This window comes from Schistocerca cancellata, chromosome 3 (genome assembly GCF_023864275.1).
Source record: "Schistocerca cancellata isolate TAMUIC-IGC-003103 chromosome 3, iqSchCanc2.1, whole genome shotgun sequence".
Taxonomy (NCBI): Eukaryota; Metazoa; Arthropoda; class Insecta; order Orthoptera; family Acrididae; genus Schistocerca; species Schistocerca cancellata.
The window spans coordinates 525,459,682-525,474,602 of record NC_064628.1 but is presented as its reverse complement, the minus strand read 5'-3'; the positions used below and the strand labels follow the sequence as shown (position 1 = coordinate 525,474,602).

The 14,921-nt window shown below is 41.6% G+C and overlaps 1 protein-coding gene across 1 annotated transcript in view; it reads left to right on the top strand.

Moving 5' to 3' along the window:
* LOC126175350 (N-acetylneuraminate 9-O-acetyltransferase) overlaps positions 1 to 14,921 on the top strand; it is a 269,896-nt gene that overhangs the window by 127,257 nt on the left and 127,718 nt on the right. The window lies entirely within an intron of this gene.

Genomic DNA, 14,921 nt, shown 5'->3' with positions numbered 1-14,921 from the left:
CGCCCCGTCCTCACAGCTTTACTTCTGCCAGTACCTCATCTCCTACCTTCCAAACTTTACAGAAGCTCTCCTGCGAACCATGCAGAACTAGCACTCCTGAAAGAAAGGATATTGCGGAGACATGGCTTAGCCACAGCCTGGGGGATGTTTCCAGAATGAGATTTTCACTCTGCAGCGGAGTGTGCGCTGATATGAAACTTCCTGGCAGATTTAATCACCTGAGTCTCAAACTCTTCAGGAATGGGACACATGGAAATAAATCTGTTTGAAGCATACAAACCATCGTTGCCTTCAAACTGCAAGATTCTTAGCTATACTAAATATTCAACAAACCTCCGCTGCAGAGTGAAAATCTCATTATGGTAAATATACACAGTTTTTTTTGTACAGGAAGCCATAAAGAAATACATCTGTCTGGAAACTACTTCAGGAAACTTATTTCTTCATATGTCCCGTGTCAAAGAACAGTAAAGATTCTGTTAATAGTTAGAGCAGAGAAAGACAGTGGGGAATGACATGGGCGAACAAGGAGTAAGGAACTGCAGTGCTGAAAGATTACATCTTTTCTGTTTGTGTCCAGAATGTGCACTCAGAGCTATTCATTGTTAACACCAGGTTTAGTCTACATCTAATTAATTATTTAGTGCAGAATTCAATGCAAGATGCTTAATACTTTCCACAATGAAACTTTGTCTCGAAACCTGACTGAAAATCCAAAGAGATTCTGGTCATATGTGAAGTCGCAATCAGTGCCTTCTCTGCGTGATAGCAATGGAGATACTATCAAAGACAGTGCTGCCAAAGCAGAGTTACTTAGCACAACCTTCCAAAATTCCTTCACTAAAGAAGACTAAGTAAATATTCCAGAATTTGAATCAAGAACAGCTGCCAACATGAGTAACGTAGAAGTAGATGTCCTTGGAGTGGTGAAGCAACTTAAATCACTTAACAAAAGCAAGTCTTCTGGTCCAGATTGTATACCAGTTACATTCCTTTCAGCATATGCTAATACAGTTGCTCCATACTTAACAATCATATACAACCGTTCACTCGACAAATGATCCGTACCCAAAGACTGAAAAGTTGTACAGGTCACACCAGTATTCAAGAAAGGTAGCAGTAGAACCCATATCATTAATGTTGATTTGCTGCAGTATTTTGGAACATATGTTGTGTTTGAACATTATGAATTACTTCGAAGAAAATGGTCTATTGACACACAGTCAACACAGATTTAGAAAGCATCATTCTTTTGAAACACAACTAGCTCTTTACTCACCCAAACTGTTGAGTGCTATTGACAAGGGATTTCAAATTTATTCTGTATTTCTGGATTTCCAAAAGGCTTTTGACACTGTACCACACAAGTGGCTTGTAGTTATGTAACTGAATTTATGATTTTTTGTCAGAGAGGTCACAAGTCATAGTAACTGATGGAAGGTCATCAAGTAAAACAAGAGTGATTTCTGGCATTTCTCAAGGTAGTGTTATAGGCCCTTTGCTATTCCTTATCTATATAACGATATGGGAGCAGCTGTCTTAGGTTGTTTGCAGATGACACTGTCATTTATTGACTAGTAAAGTATCAGAAGATCGAAACAAAATGCAAAATTATTTAGAAAAGATATCTGTATGGTGCAAAAATTGGCAATTGTCCCCTAAATAACGAAAAGTGTGAGGTCATCCACATGCGGTTACACGATAAATCAGTCAAATCTAAAGGCTGTAAATTCAACCAAATACCTTGAAATTACAATCACGAACAACTTAAATTGGAAAGAATACACAGAAAATGTTGCAGGGAGGCTAACCAAAGACTGCGTTTTATTGGCAGGGTTCTTAGAAAATGTAACAGATCTACTTAAGAGACTGTCTACACTAAGGTTCTCCGTCCTCTTTTAGAATACTGCTGTATGGTGTGGGACCCTTATCAGGTAGGATTGACGGAGTACACCAAAAAAGTTCAAAAAACGAGAGCACGTTTTGTATCATCGTGAAATGAGGGGGAGAGTGTCACTGAAATGATACAGGATTTGGGGTGGGCATCATTAAAAGAAAGGTGTTTTTTATTGCGGCAGAATCTTCTCATGAAATTGGAATCACCAACTTTCTCCTCCAAATATTGCTGTTGCTGACCAATATAGGGAGAAATGATCATCATAATAAAATAAGGGAAATCAGAGTTTGTACAGAAAGATATAGGTGTTCGTTTTTTCCACACGCTATACATGATTGGAATAAAAGAGAATTGTGAAGGTGATATGATGAACCCTCTACCAGGACTTAAATGTGTTTTGCCAGAATATCCATGTAGATGTAGATGCAGATGTTTCAAAATATGGCAAAGCAATGAGCAAGATGTCCTCATAACAAATGCTGCACAGTACACTTATGACTGCTGGACAGATCAAAAAATTGATCACTTTGTCAAATATCAGTGTAGAACCATAGATAAGATTCTTGGCTTCAGAAAGAAGAAAGGCAAGACTAGTTTGATGAAAGTAATGTAGAAATTTTCTCTCTCCATTAGCACTGAAGGGAAGGCCTATTTGTTGGAACTGGAAGTTGACCCCAAACAGTGGTGGAGGAATTGGCCATTTGTAGGTCAGGAAATGGTGCTACTTCCTTGTCTGGATGTGGGCTGAAGAGGTTGTGGTGACTGGAACTGATCAGCAAGCCATTAATAAAACATTCCTTTTAACAGTGATACAGAGACAGGATTTCAGCAGATGGGGGGCTATTGCCTCTATTGTAGGTGGCTGCTGGTGCACCTCTGAGGAAGTCTGGTCTCTGGATTGTGACCTGTTTATTTCTGGGCAGCAAATACCTTAACATATATTTTATTTCTATCTTAATTTATAAAACATTTTTCCTCTTACACTCTTACTCTAATTCTTAGCATAAGCCACATTATTCATTGGCTGTTGCTTAACTAAACGTTATTTTCTATGGTTAGCAGAGTCTGTTGGCAACTGGTGCACTGGAAGCTGGATAGCACTGGTGGTTTTCCACTTGAAGTAGACACAGATTACACAAAGCAGGGTCAGAACCACAGTGGTACCAGATGTTGAGACACTTATGGTCATAATCCTATTGCACTGTTCCTTATGGTACTACAGCACATGCGACAAAATTTGCTCAGCAGTAATGCAACCTTTCCGTATGGCTATTAGTTCATCCAGTGAATGTAGGTGTTGTGGTATTAGGATGTTATTTAAATAAGGTAGGTTTTGAGTCAGGAATACATCTAATGATTTCTCCAGTCAGTACAATGAAGGCTCTGTCAGATACATTATAGTTGTCCCAGTGATAGTAACTGGGAGCTTGAATGTGTAGTCCCTGCTATAACACAGGTTGTAGCATTAATTAATATCCCACTCAGTCTGTGCGGCTGCCCCGCCAGAGGTTCGAGTCCTCCCTCGGGCATGGGTGTGACTTCTCCAGAGCAGACTAAATCCACTGCATACCAACTCTTCAGAATTACAAGAGCAGCATCAGAATATTTCTTCGGCATCTGTTTTACATAAGAATAACTCTATCTCGCATGCTTTCATTTCAATCTGTACCTTATAGGCTGGGCATGGTAATTCTTTCTTTTTAGCATAACCAGAGCTCATGCATCAACATCAGCACATAGCATCCAGAGAGATTAACAATATGTCCATTGTCTTCACCTGCATATATTTCTTCATATTTTCTCATATTTATGGATAGGGTTGGATCGTAAAGAACTTGTAATGTGCATCACCATTTGCTAATGGGAATCAGATTTATGTACGAAGTCTGGCTCTGCAGGTGTTGACTTCAACTGTTGACTTGTAGTAAAGCAATGAATGACGAGCTCTGTTCTGTAAGTTTCACCATATACTGTAGATCTACTGTTAGTTCCTTCTGCACCCTTTGCAGACCAGCTAAGAACTGCCTTGGTAGTAACAGTGTAGGACTCAGTTGTCCATATACGGCATGGTGGACCGCTTCTTGTAATGATGTCACTTCCGCTCTTGCATTCTGTATGCTATCCACTAGTGAAAGAAGTCTTGTTATGGCAAGTCTCACATCTAGTAAACTTAGTTGGGTTTGTATTGTGTCCAGATCTTGGCTGACTGCCCGTGGTTTCCTCATATATCCCATTAGTTCAGTAGTTAATTCCCATGCTGTCTTAGTATTGTTCAATATGCCTTGCTCTAGATTTATCAATTGTGTGGGATGCCAGTCCATATCTGCCATGTTGCTGTTCATTATTTTTACACTTGTCCCTACATGCACGTACATTCCCTCATATCATCGGTATCTGCCTTTCTGAATATTGTATTCAATAATTTCCCACCTGTGTTTAGCTGCCCCTATCTTTTGACACAGTAATAAGTGTGGTGCTGAATCTGTTACTTGGTGCAACTGCACTCGTAGCCATTTGTAGGAGAGCCGCAAACCGTAATACTTCCATTAAATCTCTCTTAATACTCCCTTCTGTCTGGCTTTAAGATGCAATCTTGGGAATGCCTCTTTCAGCCTCCATATCTCATTCCTTACTAGTCTCATCATCCACAGCAGAACAGAGCATCCTCCAGCCTGGAAAACAGCACTCGTTCATGGAGTTGCTCATCCTATACTGTGTCCACTATTACTCCTCTGAAGAACTGTAGTATCATTGAAATTACTGCACACATCATTGTTGTCCTGTATGGTAGCCTCCCCATAAGGGAAAGGAATTGTTTTTACTCTCCCTCCCCCTTCCTCAAGAATGCTTATACATAATTCATAATCATACAGAGCACCCCATTACTGTAGCATTCCAATTACACACCATACTGTCTGTCAATCCCATCACAAGAAATTGTAACAACAATTATAAAAGAAATTACCCCATACTAACAAATTATAATAGCTCCATTAAACTAGTATAATGAGATAGGTTTTACATGTTTACCACAAAGCTGTTCTATATATTGTAAAACCCTAAACTCACTGGTGCAACCCAAACGCATACGGCACTGCTTGTCCATTCTGTGTTCTAGCTTCTGTCTCCTTGATTCTCTTTTTTTACTTTTTTGCTTTTTTTTATAGTTGATGGCACTGACACTTGTGTTAATGTGCCCAGGGTACCCTTGAATGGTTTGATGCTTCCTAAGTGGACACAGGAAGTTCATGCTGAAACTTCACATTTACAGGCATTGCCATCTCTATGACTTCATTATGGCTCCTGGTAATGGGTAAGAAATTTCTTTGTTTTGCCTGTGGTGTTTAGGGTCTTTCTAACTTGACCCATTGGGCAGTAATATACTCAGGTAACTTCTTTTCTCCCTTTTGAGGGATTTAGTATTTGCCTTCTTCAGCCACTTCCTCACATCCTTTAATGTTCTGGCAGAATTTTGTATTGATTCCTCATTTTTCCTAATTGTGAGTTTAATAATTTCAAAAGGTGATAGCATCTCCCAACCATCTACCACCACATACAGGAAGGCCTTATGCTGACATGCTAGGTAAATGTCCCAGTCCTTGTGGTGACTTTTTCAGATATAACTCAACATTTTACTGACGATATGGTGAATGCCCTCAGTTCTCCTGTTCGCCTGAGGGTGGAAGGTTCTAGTTCCACTGATACAGCTCAACAACGCCTTCTCCGTAGTTGAGTGACTCTATTCCACTTAACTGCCTTGATGCACTACGGTGTGCTCATTGGCATCTACTTCCTGATTCGCAGTGCATCGCTCCAGTTGGTTGCTCCTATCGCCGAAATATTAACACAGGGCTGCTTGTTTAGTGCCATTTTCAATCCCTTGAATGTAGATTGACAGTCAGCCACAGCCTGAAATTTCACAGCCTTCAACAAATGTGTTAATGGACTAGTTATGTATGATACTGTATTGGCCCAAAAATAAGGTGAACTTTTTATCCAAATCTCACACTCAAGAAGTCAAGGTGCAGCTTATATTCACTACATTGTCTATTTACATACCCTTGCTGTTTTAAAATTATGCTCATTTGCAGCAATACAACTATGATCTGTAACCAAAACTGGCAGCAAGGCATTTTATTATGCAACAGTGCAAACTTTCTAACAATTTTTTTTATTGGCATTAATGCTGTATAGGTCTGCCAGTATTGTATCGTTAGCTCATAATTTATTTTCAGTTGGATAATGGTATAACAGCCTGATTTATGCTAATATGAACAATCACGTAGAGTGAAAAGCATCAAGCCAAGAAATTTGGCACAGTTACGAAGCAAGCTTAAAACAATTGCGTTTTATGCCAAAACCTCAACCAACGGAGAGCCCTGGAGAAAGTATGGACTGGATGAATCTAATGTGTGATGTTGGGTTGCTTCAGGAGAAAAATGGAAGAAGGCAGTTTCAATGAGAAAATCATTCAGTGGACCAAAATGCAGCAAGTATCTGTAACTTGAAACTAAGGTTCTTTCCATTGTGCAAGATCAGAGGAAAGATGGGATGCCTACCTGGTAATAAATAATCCAAGGAAAGCCTTCTAATGCAGAAGAGTGTTAAATGTGCCACAGGAAGAATTCTGCACTAACTTTGACTGGTCTCATTGGTCTGTGTGGAGAAATGGCCACGTTCTGTGACAAAATAATATGCCTGCACAGAGAATGCCAGAAGATTTGTAGGAGAAACTGATTAACTACCAGTGGTACATCATCCAGTTGTGGAAGCGTCACTCATACCCTTTATGTCAAATTGAGAATGATGCCAGAGTGCCAGTATTTTTTTTGGCATGTTGAATAATATGACAGTAGACATGAAGGGGCAAAAAGTATCCCATTAAGAGGAACTGGAATGAAAAAAATTTAATAACTATGATGTTATAGCTGATGGGGAAAAGTTACCCCCTTACATTATTGTGAAGAGGAAAAATTATGCCCAAAGAAAACTCTCCTAAGGGCTTAGTGATTCCTTGCCAAGTAAAGGGCTAGATGACAATGCAACTGATTATAGAGCGACTGCCCACTGTTTGTAATCGCAGACCTGAGGCATTGCTTGCTAACTGAGCCATGCTTGCTTTGGATGCTTTTAAGGGACATCTGAGAATGAATAAGACAAAACATGGTACCGGTATGTTAGGTGCCAATGTGTTGTATATGTTAAAACAAATGTTTATGACATATAACTATGTCTTACGTGTAAGTACAACTAAATTTCTGGTAATATTTCTCCTCTCAATCAGTTTGCGGCTTATTTTCTCCCAAAATATTTTATTTTCAATTTCTTCCTTGACATTTAGGGTTGAAAAACTTACACATGGTGGCAGGAGAGATGGATGGAATGGGGGAAGGAGGGGATGAACTAAGAGGGGAGGGGAGGATGTGCACAGTATGTGTGACACATATAATAATTACATAACCCTAAAAATGAATGCAGGTTTTTCACAGATTGAAACCATGGATGGCACATACCAACCTTGGTTTGTTCTGTATGCTGTCATGATGAATTAAATTCCCTAGATAGCTCACTACTGCCAACGCAAAATGAAACTTTCCAGTATGTAGTGTTAAGTGCACTGAACGTAACCTTGTAAACAGTTCTTCCAGCTGCTGCAACTGCTCTTTCAGATCTCTAGAACAGTGTTGTCTAAGTAGGCCATACATTAGTATGGTTTTAACCCTCTCAAAACACATACAATGATCACTGAAATGTGGCTGGTATATTCTTTAAGTCAAAAGTCATCTGCTGATATTGGTAATTTATGTCTTCAGCCGGTCCTCTGACACTACATCTAACTGGTTGGAACCACATTTCAGATCCTTTGTTCTAAAATACTTGCATTGATCCAGTTTGTCCATTGTATCTGTGATATTCGGTATATGATATGAGAGGTTTGTCCAAAAAATTGGGAACTTTCTCCACAAAATTTTTCTACGCTTACCTTTTACTTATTGTGCATGGTCTGCTTCAAAACACCCCCTCTACAATTGGTATATCACTCTCAGTGCCATTTCCACTTCCAGAAGCAACCTTGGTATGCCTCTTGCCGGATCTCACCAAGCGCCATGTGTGAATTTTCTTTTATCTTGTCTACCATTGCAAATCTTCGTTCTTTCAGTGGGGTTTACAATTTTGGAAATAAAAAAAAAGTAAATAGGGGCCATATCTGGAGATTACAGAGGATGAGGTAGGACAGTGATTTCATTTTTTGTGCAATAGTCATTCACCAACAGGGATGAATGTACGGGTGTGTTATCATGATGCAAAAGCCACGAATTGTCTCTCAACATTTCAGGTCATTTCCTTCTCACATTTTCTTGTAGGCATCGCAACATGTCCCAATAGTACCATCGATTAACAGTTTGTCTCTTGGTATGAATTCGTGATGAACTAATCCTTCAAAGTCAAAGAAAACTATCAGCATGGCTTTGACATTTGACCTAACCGGACAAGAAGTTTTTTGGTCATGGAGAATCTTTCCTGACTCATTGCAGAGATTGAACGTCATAACCATAGACCCACATATCACCAGTTGTGATGCTCTTGAGGAACATCTTGTTCTCATTTGCACGATCCAAAAGCTCTTCACAGATTGAGAGGCAGAGGTCTTTCTGGTCTTGACTCATGAGCTGTGGTACAAACTACGCGACAACATGATGCATTCCAAGATGCTGTGTCAGGATTTCATGATATGATCCAACTGAAATGTTATATTCTTCTGCAATCTCTGTCAGTCTTTGATTGACATGTACAATTTCATTGACGTTCCTGAGCATCATCGGTAGACATCAAAGGGTATCTTGAACGATAGTCATGTTTAAGTTCTGTCTGGCCATTTTTAAACCATGTGAACCATTCACAATACTGAGTACAGCATAAGCACTCATCACTGTAGGCTTCCTGTATCATTTAGTCTATCTCTGTAAAGGTTTACTTGAGTTTCACAAAACATTTAATGTAGACGTGTTGCTCCTCTAACTCTGTCATGTCATACAGTTTGCAAATTTTGAGATGGCATTCTACTCAATGCAGCACTGAACAATAACAGTCATACAACAATGAAAATTCAGGCAGTTACACATTAAACACAGGCTTGTGCAGGAATACCAACTGCATTTTGCTCCAACACACTATTGGTATGAGATTACAAATGTTTTGGAATTTTTTGAAGAGGCCTCATACATCCATAATAGTTCTTGTATTTAAGTAACCATAGTTGCAACAGAAACTGTATTTTCTTATCTCATCTGATGATTTTTTGTTTGGGCATGATGACAACAACTGGCCCCAGCGGCTATCACTCTCTTTAATAATGCCATCATTCAACTGTTGAGCCATGTGGAGTAGCCACGCAGTCTGAGGTGCCTTGCCACATGGTTTGCGCGGCTCCCCCCTGTCGGAGGTTCGAGTCCTCCCTGCGCGAGTGCTCGTGCGCGTGTGCTCGTGCGCGCGCGTGTGTGTGTGTGTGTGTGTGTGTGTGTGTGTGTGTGTGTGTGTGTGTTTGTCCTTTTGCCCTTAGCATAAGTTAGTTTAAGTTAGATTAAGTAGTGTATAAGCCTAGGGACTGATGACCTCAGCAGTTTGGTCCCATAGTAACTTACCCAAATTTCAATTTCAGCTGTTGAGTAATAAACTCCTCCAATATTGACTGCAGGTAAAGTAGTAATCTGTACAGCTTTTTTGGTCAGGAGGATTATTCCTCCCATCGGAACCCTGTATTGTGTCACAAGTGTCACTGGTAATGGTTCACTATGATTGTACAAATCTGTGAAGTAACTGTATTGATGATGTTTCTGCAGCTAACGTATCTCTCCCCTACAAATGCTGTCCTTTTTTGCATACTGATGCATTGACAGTTTGTTTATGGAAAAAAGCTCACACTTGACCTGTCAGTCATCCCCCTCCCCTGCGGGTCCGGGGATTAGAATAGGCCCGAGGTATTCCTGCCTGTCGTAAGAGGTGACTAAAAGGAGTCTACAACCTTTTGGCTTAACCTTTCCAGGTTTGACATCCATGTTTCCAAATTTTTCCAAAGTGCTGGCCATTTGGGGAAGGATGCCTTATGCAGTGCATCAGATATCCATCGTGCTGGTAGCTGTCCTGCGCCTCTTATTGTCATGGATCTGCAACTCCATCCACAGTTCAGCTATTTGGGCGAGGGCGCCTTCCGGGTTACATCCCCTTCTTCCATTTGCTGCTGTCCTCTTTCGCTCCCATGACGATATTGTATTTCTCTGCACCCAATATTCAGCTCAGTAGCCAGTCCTTTGTGGTGGGACCATCATGTACCAATTTGGTGGTAGCTCCCTGACAACACAGGGATTGCACTGCTGATGCCTCAACTGCAAACTCCCCATGTATGCCAAGGAGTAGATGCCCATCTTCTTGGGGCATCAGGACTCCCAGCAACAGTCATCATGCCAGGTGGCCTTTGCTGTGGCTGCGAGGTGCTTATGGAGAGAGCCTCTGATCAGAGTGACCCGCAATGAGGCAGACCAATTCATCTCTTGCTGGTGACTGAACAGCACCAGTTGTCTCTGAGAAGGGAAGTATCGAATGTAATGCTCTCAGGTATGACTCTAAATCGTTTCCCTCCCTTTCAACACAATGGGAGGAATGTAGGGCTACAGAAAGAAGAGAGCCATAGTCGCCTTGGTATTTAGTCTGTAGCAGAACAGATGCGGACTCCTTTCTAGCTACAAAGCGTCTATTTTTTGTTGAACATTTGGAGGATAAGTTTGGGGAAGTGACAGCTCTGTCCAAAATGAGAAATGTGTTAGTCTCGATTGAGACAGCATCGCTGGTCCAGACCCAGGGGTTGCTTGCCTATGCCCAGCTGGGTGATATTCCCATTTCCATCACTCACTGTAAAAGCCTCAACATGGTTCAGGGGATTATTTTCCATCGCGACCTCCTCTTGCAATCCGTTGACAAGCTCCATGACAGTTTAGAATAGCAGGATGTTCACTACATCCAGCGCGTCTACGTGGTATCGAAAGACAATAAGGTTTGTACCGGTGCGTTCATCTTTGCCTTTGAGGGTGATTCATTGCCTGAAAAGGTCAAGGTGATGGTTTGCTGCTGTGATGTCAAACTATATGTCCCTCCCCCTATGTGGTGCTTTAAGTACTGGAAATTCGGGCACATGTCTTCCCGGTGCAATTCCATTGCCACATGTTGAGTCTGTGGATGTCCACTGCATCCAAATACTCCACATGCACCTCCTCCCACTTGTGTCAACTGTGGAGAGCACCATTCTGTCTGCTTGGCAGACTGCACAGTACTCCAAAAGGAGTGAAAAATTATAGAGTACAAGACCTTGGACCAGCTGACTTACCAAGAGGTTAAACGTAAATTTGAATGGTTGCACCCCATTTGCTCGACATCACCCTCACAAGTGCTGGTAGTTCCACACACTGCCGCATTCAGTAGGCCCTCTGGGCTGCCCTAATTCACCTACCCCCTCGGCGGTTGGAGGCACCTCTTCTTCTGTTGCTCCTAAAGCACCTACTTCGGGAGCAATATCCCCCTAAACATCGGGGTCTTTGATCCCCTCTCCAGAGCCAGAGAGGCACTGCCTCCTCTGGCTCTTCTCGCATAGAAGGGGTCCCTTGGGACTTTCACTTCCAAGATCTACACTAATGCCACAGTTGACGCTCGCCAGTGGCTAAAGGAGCCACAAACTGCTGGATGAAGGGCTTTACGGTCTTCCTCCGTGCCTGAAGCTACTTCAGAGGAGTCCTCCCAGCAAGCTCCTAGAGAGAAGCAAGAGGGCAAGCAAATGAAGTAGTAGTCTGTTACGAAACAGGACCCTCCACTGGCCCCTGCACCACCAGTCCCCACCGGTTCTGCGACTGAGGACAAGGTGGCGATTTTAGCATCCCCTGAGGACATGAATCTTGCCAACTACTCACCCACAATGGCAATGGATACAAATACTCAACCAGTGGCAGCAGATGATGCTGAGGCGTAACCTTCCTCCTTGGTCACTATATGCCTTCCCCGACTCCAGAAAGCGGCATCCTCCAGTAGAACTGTGGTGGTTTTTTCTCGTGCCTGGCTGAGTTATGACAACTCTTAAGTGTTACACTTGCTTATTGCATTGCCCTTCAGGAAACCCGATTTCCTGCAATGCGGACCCCCGCCCTTTGTGGCTGTTGGGAGTACTACAAAAACCGTACTGACTGTGCCAGACTGTCATGTGGTGTTGGTGTCTATGTCCTTACCTCCATCTGTAGCAATCTGTGCCCCTTCAAACACCTTTAGAAGCTGTGAGGACGACACTGGAAATTACCATATGTAATGTCTACCTCCCATCAGATAGTGAAGCGACACTCCATGTACTGGCTACACTAGTTTCCCAACTCCCTCCACCTTTTCTGCTTCTAGGTGATTTTAACGCCCATAACACTTTGTGGAGTCGAACGAAGGTGACTGCCCATGGTAAAGGTGTCAAGGACCTACTAACTCAACTCGACGATTGTCTCCTAAACACAGGTGCCCCACACATTTCTGTGTGGCACATGGTACGTACTCGGCCATTGATCTCTTGGTTTGCAGTTCAGGCCTTATCCCGTCTATCAGCTGGAGAGTTCACATCAACTTGTGTGGTGGTGTCCACTTTCCAGTCTTCCTGTCTCTCCCTCAGCATCCCTCCTCTGGACGCTTGCTCAGATGGGCTCTTCCCAAGGCTGACTAGGATGCTTTCACCTCTGCTACCACCGTTGAATCTCTGTTGCATGGCAACATCGATGAGGTGATCGGCACCATCACTATTACCATTGCTGCTGCTGAATCAGCAATCCCTTGAAACTTCCTAGCAGATTAAAACTGTGTGCTGGACCGAGACTCGAACTTGGGACCTTTTGCCTTTCATGGGCAAGTGCTCTACTAACTGAGCTATTCAAGCATGACTCACACCCTGTCCTCACAGCTTTTACTTCTGCCAGTACCTCGCCTTGGTCCGGCACACAGTTTTAATCTGCCAGGAAGTTTCATATCAGCACACACTCCGCTGTAGAGTGAAAATTTCATTCTACCAGCAATACCTTGTTTCTCAGGTTGCCTTTGGTACAAGTAAGTGCCTTAATAGTCACTGGAAATTGCTGTGGTCATTAGAAGCTGTAGGCAGGCCCTCGAACATCATAAGAGCCACCAGCCCCTGGAGAACCTCATTGCCTTTAAATGGCTCTGTGCTCAGGTCCACCTACTCATCAAACAATGGAAGCAGTAGTGTTGGGAACACTACGTCTCCACCATTGGAACACAAATGTCTCCTTCCCAGGTTTGGACCATGCTCTGACGACTTTATGGCTGTCAGACCCCTGCAGGTGTACCTGCAATTTCTACACATGGAACTCTCTCTGCCGATTCAGACATAATCACATAGCGTCTTGCTGAGTATTATGCTCGCACCTCTGCATCTGAAAATTACCGCCCCGCCTTTTCTCTCCTCAAACAGTGGGTGGAACGACAACACCTGTCTTTTGCTCCACGCCACCCTGAGCCATATAATGCCTTCTTCAGTGACTTGAAATTTCTCAGTGTCCTTTCTGATTGTCCTGACACATCCCCTGGTCCAGACCACATCCATTCCCAAATGCTTAAATATCTGTTAGTGGATTGCCAGTGCCACCTCCTTACAATCTTCAACAAAATCCGGAGTGTTTAAACTAATTAGGGCTCCAGTCCATATACTCTTCTTTTACTCACATCATTTTGGTTGTAATGACTATGATGAAACTTCATGTTGTATTTTTCAGTGATGGGCTACAGTTTTTAGGTGCCTCAGTTTTACCTCACTTTCATCCATCTGACTGGAGTCATTGTCATGCATAATTTCAAACACGAAGACAAGTTCACTGATCCTGGAGCTCAAAATTCTTCTTTTCTTGTTTCCCATAACTTTACGTGAATTTTCATTGAAATGAGGGACTGATATGTATCACATGTGCCATATTATTATGTACTCATAAAATTTTTGGAGTAAGATGATTTGTCATACAGATGTCATTTTAGTTTGGTTTGAAATTAATCTTATTATCTGTAAAATTCCTTACAATACTGGGTAGGTGGTCAAAGATATTTTTATAGCTGAATACCTCACTTTTTTTCTGTGCCACACTAAGGCTGAGTGGTGGTTATTGTAAGTCATTTCCCCTTGTACTATTCTATCTATGAATGTTATTGTTTTTGAATTACGATGATTGTGGAAAACAAACATTGTAAAAATGTAATGTGAGGTAGTTGTCAGTATACCCAACTATTGAAAGAACTTAATGGTTTCCTTCCAGTTGTTCTGCAAGCAGAATGTCTGGAAACTCACCATTAATTAATTGCACCAAGAAAACTTGAGAGATCATATTGTAAGAACTGTTTATAAGAGGTCCTAGAAGGGACACAAAATATTATTTTTATTACTTGCTTTTGTATGATGAACACTTTCTTGCACGATGAGCTGTTCCATAATATGGTGTCGTGGGACTTAAGTGAATGAAAATTGAAAACGTAACTGAACTTTTTCACATTTTCATCTTTAAAATCTGCTTTTATCCATAATGCAAAATTTGAAAATGCCTGGATGTTTAATATGATCTGTAAAATGTGACTTCCATTTCAGGTTCTTGTCATGTAAACTCCTAAAATTTACAGTATTGTTTCATTTATTGATTTACTTTCAGCTCACAATTAGCCCTTGTGCAGGTTGGAATTGCATTTACCATTTTTGTCTTAAGTTTGTGACAGTCTATTTGCAGAAACTAATTTTTAAGAAAATTTTACTTGCTTTTTATAAAGGATCTGTTAGGTGAAGAAATACCAGTCACCATGAAAAGTACACTAAGTCCATAAGGAGGTTACAATACTGAAACCAGTCTCATTCCTCAGCAGGTTTAATATTTCAGAGTTCTTGCCCTGCTAATACGTGTATGCTGTACAGCAGCTGTACCAACAATTAGCTCTTTCCTTTATACCATTAATAATT